Source organism: Lissotriton helveticus, chromosome 8 (assembly GCF_964261635.1).
Source record: "Lissotriton helveticus chromosome 8, aLisHel1.1, whole genome shotgun sequence".
NCBI lineage: Eukaryota > Metazoa > Chordata > Amphibia > Caudata > Salamandridae > Lissotriton > Lissotriton helveticus.
The window spans coordinates 51150133-51157632 of NC_136069.1; the positions used below are offsets into that span (position 1 = coordinate 51150133).

The 7500-nt window shown below is 39.5% G+C and overlaps 6 non-coding genes across 6 annotated transcripts; all 6 read right to left on the reverse strand.

Annotated features, from left to right (window-relative positions):
- Nucleotides 1-906: 906 nt before the first annotated feature.
- On the reverse strand, nucleotides 907-979 carry TRNAF-GAA (transfer RNA phenylalanine (anticodon GAA)). The gene has a single exon. It is a non-coding gene; the product is annotated as a tRNA-Phe (tRNA).
- A 510-nt stretch (nucleotides 980-1489) lies between these two features.
- On the reverse strand, nucleotides 1490-1562 carry TRNAF-GAA (transfer RNA phenylalanine (anticodon GAA)). Its single transcript has one exon. It is a non-coding gene; the product is annotated as a tRNA-Phe (tRNA).
- Nucleotides 1563-2655: 1093 nt separating this feature from the next.
- TRNAF-GAA (transfer RNA phenylalanine (anticodon GAA)) lies at nucleotides 2656-2728 on the reverse strand. The gene has a single exon. It is a non-coding gene; the product is annotated as a tRNA-Phe (tRNA).
- Nucleotides 2729-4404: 1676 nt separating this feature from the next.
- On the reverse strand, nucleotides 4405-4477 carry TRNAF-GAA (transfer RNA phenylalanine (anticodon GAA)). Its single transcript has one exon. It is a non-coding gene; the product is annotated as a tRNA-Phe (tRNA).
- Nucleotides 4478-6151: 1674 nt separating this feature from the next.
- Nucleotides 6152-6224, reverse strand: TRNAF-GAA (transfer RNA phenylalanine (anticodon GAA)). Its single transcript has one exon. It is a non-coding gene; the product is annotated as a tRNA-Phe (tRNA).
- Nucleotides 6225-6733: 509 nt separating this feature from the next.
- Nucleotides 6734-6806, reverse strand: TRNAF-GAA (transfer RNA phenylalanine (anticodon GAA)). The gene has a single exon. It is a non-coding gene; the product is annotated as a tRNA-Phe (tRNA).
- Between the last annotated feature and the right edge of the window lie 694 nt (nucleotides 6807-7500).

The following is a 7500-nucleotide window of genomic DNA, read 5'->3' on the forward strand; positions in this document are numbered from 1 at the left end:
ATGGACTAGCACTATATTACCCAGACGTATGTGGCCTGAGTAGGTAAGCAATGTCATCTGACTACTGACATCTGTGTTCAAGGGGAAGTTGAAGGTAATGCAGACAAGAGTTAACTTTACAAAAAAGCATGAAATGGGAAACATTCATAGTGTAACCTGAAGGCAAGAAATGTGGAAGCAAGTTTAAAGGAGGACAGAAAGTAAAGTCTATGTTAAATTGCTTGTGTTGTATATCAGTTGGAAACATGTTTTATGAATAGAGAAAAAAGTACTACAGCTGATTCCAAGACCTATTTTGTTAGAAGCATGGAACTTCTCAACTGTGCAGAAACCCGGGATTGAAGCAGGGACCTTTAGATCTTCAGTCTAACGCTCTCCCAACTGAGCTATTTCGGCCTGCTCCTAGCTGAGGTCTTCATACTTTGATTTGAACCATTCAACAAACTAGATGCATGACCTGGATATTTACCCTTATATGTTAGAGATATGTTTTAAGGAGTCCTGTATCATTCAGCAGTTAACTTGTGCAATGGGTAAATAGCGTTTTTGGGATCCGGGTTAGGTAGCGTTTTTTTAACTCTGAATGGACTAGCACTATATTACCCAGACGTATTTGGCCTGAGTAGGTAAGCAATGTCATCTGACTACTGACATCTGTGTTCAAGGGGAAGTTGAAGGTAAGGCAGACAAGAGGTTACTTTACAAAAAAGCATGAAATGGGAAACATTCATAGTCTAACCTGAAGGCAAGAAATGTGGAAGCAAGTTTAGAATGAGGACAGAAAGCAAAGTCTATGTTAAATTACTTGTGTTGTATATCAGTTGGAAAAAATTTGATGAATAGATAAAAAAGTACTACAGCTGATTCCAAGACCTATTTTGTTAGAAGCAAGGAACCTCTCATCTGTGCCGAAACCCGGGATTGAACCAGGGACCTTTAGATCTTCAGTCTAACGCTCTCCCAACTGAGCTATTTCGGCCTGCTGCTAGCTGTGGTCTTCATACTTTGATTTGAACCATTCAACAAACTAGATGCATGACCTGGATATTTACCCTTATATGTTAGAGATATGTTTTAAGGAGTCCTGTATCATTCAGCAGTTAACTTGTGCAATGAGTAAATAGCATTTTTGGGATCCGGGTTAGGTAGCGTTTTTTTAACTCTGAATGGACTAGTACTATATTACCCAGACGTATGTGGCCTGAGTAGGTAAGCAACGTCATCTGACTACTGACATCTGTGTTCAAGGGGAAGTTGAAGGTAATGCAGACAAGAGTTTACATTACAAAAAAGCATGAAATGGGAAACATTCATAGTCTAACCTGAAGGCAAGAAATGTGGAAGCAAGTTTAGAAGGAGGACAGAAAGCAAAGTCTATGTTAAATTGCTTGTGTTTTATTTCAGTTGAAAGAAATTTGATGAATAGAGAAAAAAGTACTACAGCTGATTCCAAGACCTATTTTGTTAGAAGCAAGGAACCTCTCAACTGTGCCGAAACCCGGGATTGAACCAGGGACCTTTAGATCTTCAGTCTAACGCTCTCCCAACTGAGCTATTTCAGCCTGCTGCTAGCTGAGGTCTTCATACTTTGATTTGAACCATTCAACAAACTAGATGCATGACCTGGATATTTACCCTTATATGTTAGAGATATGTTTTAAGTAGTCCTGTATCAGTCAGCAGTTAACTTGTGCAATGGGTAAATAGCGTTTTTGGGATCCGGGTTAGGTAGCGTTTTTTTAACTCTGAATGGACTAGCACTATATTACCCAGACGTATGTGGCCTGAGTAGGTAAGCAATGTCATCTGACTACTGACATCTGTGTTCAAGGGGAAGTTGAAGGTAATGCAGACAAGAGTTTACTTTACAAAAAAGCATGAAATGGGAAACATTCATAGTGTAACCTGAAGGCAAGAAATGTGGAAGCAAGTTTAAAGGAGGACAGAAAGTAAAGTCTATGTTAAATTGCTTGTGTTGTATATCAGTTGGAAACATGTTTTATGAATAGAGAAAAAAGTACTACAGCTGATTCCAAGACCTATTTTGTTAGAAGCATGGAACTTCTCAACTGTGCAGAAACCCGGGATTGAAGCAGGGACCTTTAGATCTTCAGTCTAACGCTCTCCCAACTGAGCTATTTCGGCCTGCTCCTAGCTGAGGTCTTCATACTTTGATTTGAACCATTCAACAAACTAGATGCATGACCTGGATATTTACCCTTATATGTTAGAGATATGTTTTAAGGAGTCCTGTATCATTCAGCAGTTAACTTGTGCAATGGGTAAATAGCGTTTTTGGGATCCGGGTTAGGTAGCGTTTTTTTAACTCTGAATGGACTAGCACTATATTACCCAGACGTATTTGGCCTGAGTAGGTAAGCAATGTCATCTGACTACTGACATCTGTGTTCAAGGGGAAGTTGAAGGTAAGGCAGACAAGAGGTTACTTTACAAAAAAGCATGAAATGGGAAACATTCATAGTCTAACCTGAAGGCAAGAAATGTGGAAGCAAGTTTAGAATGAGGACAGAAAGCAAAGTCTATGTTAAATTACTTGTGTTGTATATCAGTTGGAAAAAATTTGATGAATAGAGAAAAAAGTACTGTAGCAGATTACAATACCTCTTTTGTCAGAAGCAAGGAACCTCTCAACTGTGCCGAAACCCGGGATTGAACCAGGGACCTTTAGATCTTCAGTCTAACGCTCTCCCAACTGAGCTATTTCAGCCTGCTGCTAGCAGTGGTCTTCATACTTTGATTTGAACCATTCAACAAACTAGATGCATGACCTGGATATTTACCCTTATATGTTAGAGATATGTTTTAAGGAGTCCTGTATCATTCAGCAGTTAACTTGTGCAATGGGTAAATAGCGTTTTTGGGATCCGGGTTAGGTAACGTTTTTTTAACTCTGAATGGACTAGCACTATATTACCCAGACGTATGTGGCCTGAGTAGGTAAGCAATGTCATCTGACTACTGACATCTGTGTTCAAGGGGAAGTTGAAGGTAATGCAGACAAGAGTTTACTTTACAAAAAAGCATGAAATGGGAAACATTCATAGTCTAACCTGAAGGCAAGAAATGTGGAAGCAAGTTTAGAAGGAGGACAGAAAGCAAAGTCTATGTTAAATTGCTTGTGTTGTATATCAGTTGGAAAAAATTTGATGAATAGAGAAAAAAGTACTGCAGCAGATTTCAAGACCTATTTTGTTGAAAGCAAGGAACCTCTCAACTGTGCCGAAAACCGGGATTGAAACAGGGACCTTTAGATCTTCAGTCAAACGCTCTCCCAACTGAGCTATTTCGGCCTGCTGCTAGCTGTGGTCTTCATACTTTGATTTGAACCATTCAACAAACTAGATGCATGACCTGGATATTTACCCTTATATGTTAGAGATATGTTTTAAGGAGTCCTATATCATTCAGCAGTTAACTTGTGCAATGGGTAAATAGCATTTTTGGGATCCGGGTTAGGTAGCGTTTTTTTAACTCTGAATGGACTAGCACTATATTACCCAGACGTATGTGGCCTGAGTAGGTAAGCAACGTCATCTGACTACTGACATCTGTGTTCAAGGGGAAGTTGAAGGTAATGCAGACAAGAGTTTACATTACAAAAAAGCATGAAATGGGAAACATTCATAGTCTAACCTGAAGGCAAGAAATGTGGAAGCAAGTTTAGAAGCAGGACACAAAGCAAAGTCTATGTTAAATTGCTTGTGTTGTATAGCAGTTGGAAAGAATTTGATGAATAGAGAAAAAAGTACTACAGCTGATTCCAAGACCTATGTTGTTAGACGCAAGGAACCTCTCAAGTGTGCCGAAACCCAGGATTGAACCAGCGACCTTTAGATCTTCAGTCTAACGCTTTCCCAACTGAGCTATTTCGGCCTGCTGCTAGCTGTGGTCTTCATACTTTGATTTGAACCATTCAACAAACAAGATGCATGACCTGGATATTTACCCTTATATGTTAGAGATATGTTTTATGGAGTCCTGTATCATTCAGCAGTTAACTTGTGCAATGGGTAAATAGCGTTTTTGGGATCCGGGTTAGGTAGCGTTTTTTTAACTCTGAATGGACTAGCACTATATTACCCAGACGTATTTGGCCTGAGTAGGTAAGCAATGTCATCTGACTACTGACATCTGTGTTCAAGGGGAAGTTGAAGGTAAGGCAGACAAGAGGTTACTTTACAAAAAAGCATGAAATGGGAAACATTCATAGTCTAACCTGAAGGCAAGAAATGTGGAAGCAAGTTTAGAAGGAGGACAGAAAGCAAAGTCTATGTTAAATTGCTTGTGTTGTATATCAGTTCGAAAAAATTTGATGAATAGATAAAAAAGTACTACAGCTGATTCCAAGACCTATTTTGTTAGAAGGAAGGAACCTCTCAACTGTGCCGAAACCCGGGATTGAACCAGGGACCTTTAGATCTTCAGTCTAACGCTCTTCCAACTGAGCTATTTCGGCCTGCTGCTAGCTGTGGTCTTCATACTTTGATTTGAACCATTCAACAAACAAGATGCATGACCTGGATATTTACACTTATATGTTAGAGATATGTTTTATGGAGTCCTGTATCATTCAGCAGTTAACTTGTGCAATGGGTAAATAGCGTTTTTGGGATCCTAGTTAGGTAGCGTTTTTTTAACTCTGAATGGACTAGCACTATATTACCCAGACGTATTTGGCCTGAGTAGGTAAGCAATGTCATCTGACTACTGACATCTGTGTTCAAGGGGAAGTTGAAGGTAAGGCAGACAAGAGGTTACTTTACAAAAAAGCATGAAATGGGAAACATTCATAGTCTATGCTGAAGGCAAGAAATGTGGAAGCAAGTTTAGAATGAGGACAGAAAGCAAAGTCTATGTTAAATTACTTGTGTTGTATATCAGTTGGAAAAACTTTGATGAATAGAGAAAAAAGTACTGCAGCCGATTCCAAGACCTCTTTTGTCAGAAGCAAGGAACCTCTCAACTGTGCCGAAACCCGGGATTGAACCAGGGACCTTCAGATCTTCAGTCTAACGCTCTCCCAACTGAGCTATTTCGCCCTGCAGCTATCTGTGGTCTTCATACTTTGATTTGAACCATTAAACAAACTAGATGCATGACCTGGATATTTACCCTTATATGTTAGAGATGTGTTTTAAGGAGTCCTGTATCATTCAGCAGTTAACTTGTGCAATGGGTAAATAGAGTTTTGGGATCCGGGTTAGGTAGCGTTTTTTTAACTCTGAATGGACTAGCACTATATTACCCAGACGTATGTGGCCTGAGTAGGTAAGCAACGTCATCTGACTACTGACATCTGTGTTCAAGGGGAAGTTGAAGGTAATGCAGACAAGAGTTTACATTACAAAAAAGCATGAAATGGGAAACATTCATAGTCTAACCTGAAGGCAAGAAATGTGGAAGCAAGTTTAGAAGGAGGACACAAAGCAAAGTCTATGTTAAATTGCTTGTGTTGTATATCAGTTGGAAAAAATTTGATGAATAGAGAAAAAAGTACTACAGCTGATTCCAAGACCTATTTTGTCAGAAGCAAGGAATCTCTCAACTGTGCCGAAACCCGTGATTGAACCAGGGACCTTTAGATCTTCAGTCTAACGCGCTCCCAACTGAGCTATTTCGGCCTGCTGCTAGCTGTGGTCTTCATACTTTGATTTGAACCATTCAACAAACTAGATGCATGACCTGGATATTTACACTTATATGTTAGAGATATGTTTTAAGGAGTCCTGTATCATTCAGCAGTTAACTTGTGCAATGGGTAAATAGCGTTTTTGGGATCCGGGTTAGGTAACTTTTTTTAACTCTGAATGGACTAGCACTATATTACCCAGACGTATGTGGCCTGAGAAGGTAAGCAATGTCATCTGACTACTGACATCTGTGTTCAAGGGGAAGTTGAAGGTAATGCAGACAAGAGTTTACATTACAAAAAAGCATGAAATGGGAAACATTCATAGTCTAACCTGAAGGCAAGAAATGTGGAAGCAAGGTTAGAAGGAGGACACAAAGCAAAGTCTATGTTAAATTGCTTGTGTTGTATATCAGTTAGAAAAAATTTGATGAATAGTGAAAAAAGTACTACAGCTGATTCCAAGACCTATTTTGTTAGAAGCAAGGAACCTCTCAACTGTGCCGAAACCCGGGATTGAACCAGGGACCTTTAGATCTTCAGTCTAACGCTCTCCCAACTGAGCTATTTCAGCCTGCTGCTAGCTGTGGTCTTCATACTTTGATTTGAACCATTCAACAAACTAGATGCATGACCTGGATGTTTACCCTTATATGTTAGAGATATGTTTTAAGGAGTCCTGTATCATTCAGCAGTTAACTTGTGCAATGGGTAAATAGAGTTTTGGGATCCGGGTTAGGTAGCGTTTTTTTAACTCTGAATGGACTAGCACTATATTACCCAGACGTATGTGGCCTGAGTAGGTAAGCAACGTCATCTGACTACTGACATCTGTGTTCAAGGGGAAGTTGAAGGTAAGGCAGACAAGAGTTTACATTACAAAAAAGCATGAAATGGGAAACATTCATAGTCTAACCTGAAGGCAAGAAATGTGGAAGCAAGTTTAGAAGGAGGACACAAAGCAAAGTCTATGTTAAATTGCTTGTGTTTTATTTCAGTTGAAAGAAATTTGATGAATAGAGAAAAAAGTACTACAGCTGATTCCAAGACCTATTTTGTTAGAAGCAAGGAACCTCTCAACTGTGCCGAAACCCGGGATTGAACCAGGGACCTTTAGATCTTCAGTCTAACGCTCTCCCAACTGAGCTATTTCGGCCTGCTGCTAGCTGAGGTCTTCATACTTTGATTTGAACCATTCAACAAACTAGATGCATGACCTGGATATTTACCCTTATATGTTAGAGATATGTTTTAAGTAGTCCTGTATCAGTCAGCAGTTAACTTGTGCAATGGGTAAATAGCGTTTTTGGGATCCGGGTTAGGTAGCGTTTTTTTAACTCTGAATGGACTAGCACTATATTACCCAGACGTATGTGGCCTGAGTAGGTAAGCAATGTCATCTGACTACTGACATCTGTGTTCAAGGGGAAGTTGAAGGTAATGCAGACAAGAGTTTACTTTACAAAAAAGCATGAAATGGGAAACATTCATAGTGTAACCTGAAGGCAAGAAATGTGGAAGCAAGTTTAAAGGAGGACAGAAAGTAAAGTCTATGTTAAATTGCTTGTGTTGTATATCAGTTGGAAACATGTTTTATGAATAGAGAAAAAAGTACTACAGCTGATTCCAAGACCTATTTTGTTAGAAGCATGGAACTTCTCAACTGTGCAGAAACCCGGGATTGAAGCAGGGACCTTTAGATCTTCAGTCTAACGCTCTCCCAACTGAGCTATTTCGGCCTGCTGCTAGCTGAGGTCTTCATACTTTGATTTGAACCATTCAACAAACTAGATGCATGACCTGGATATTTACCCTTATATGTTAGAGATATGTTTTAAGGAGTCCTGTAT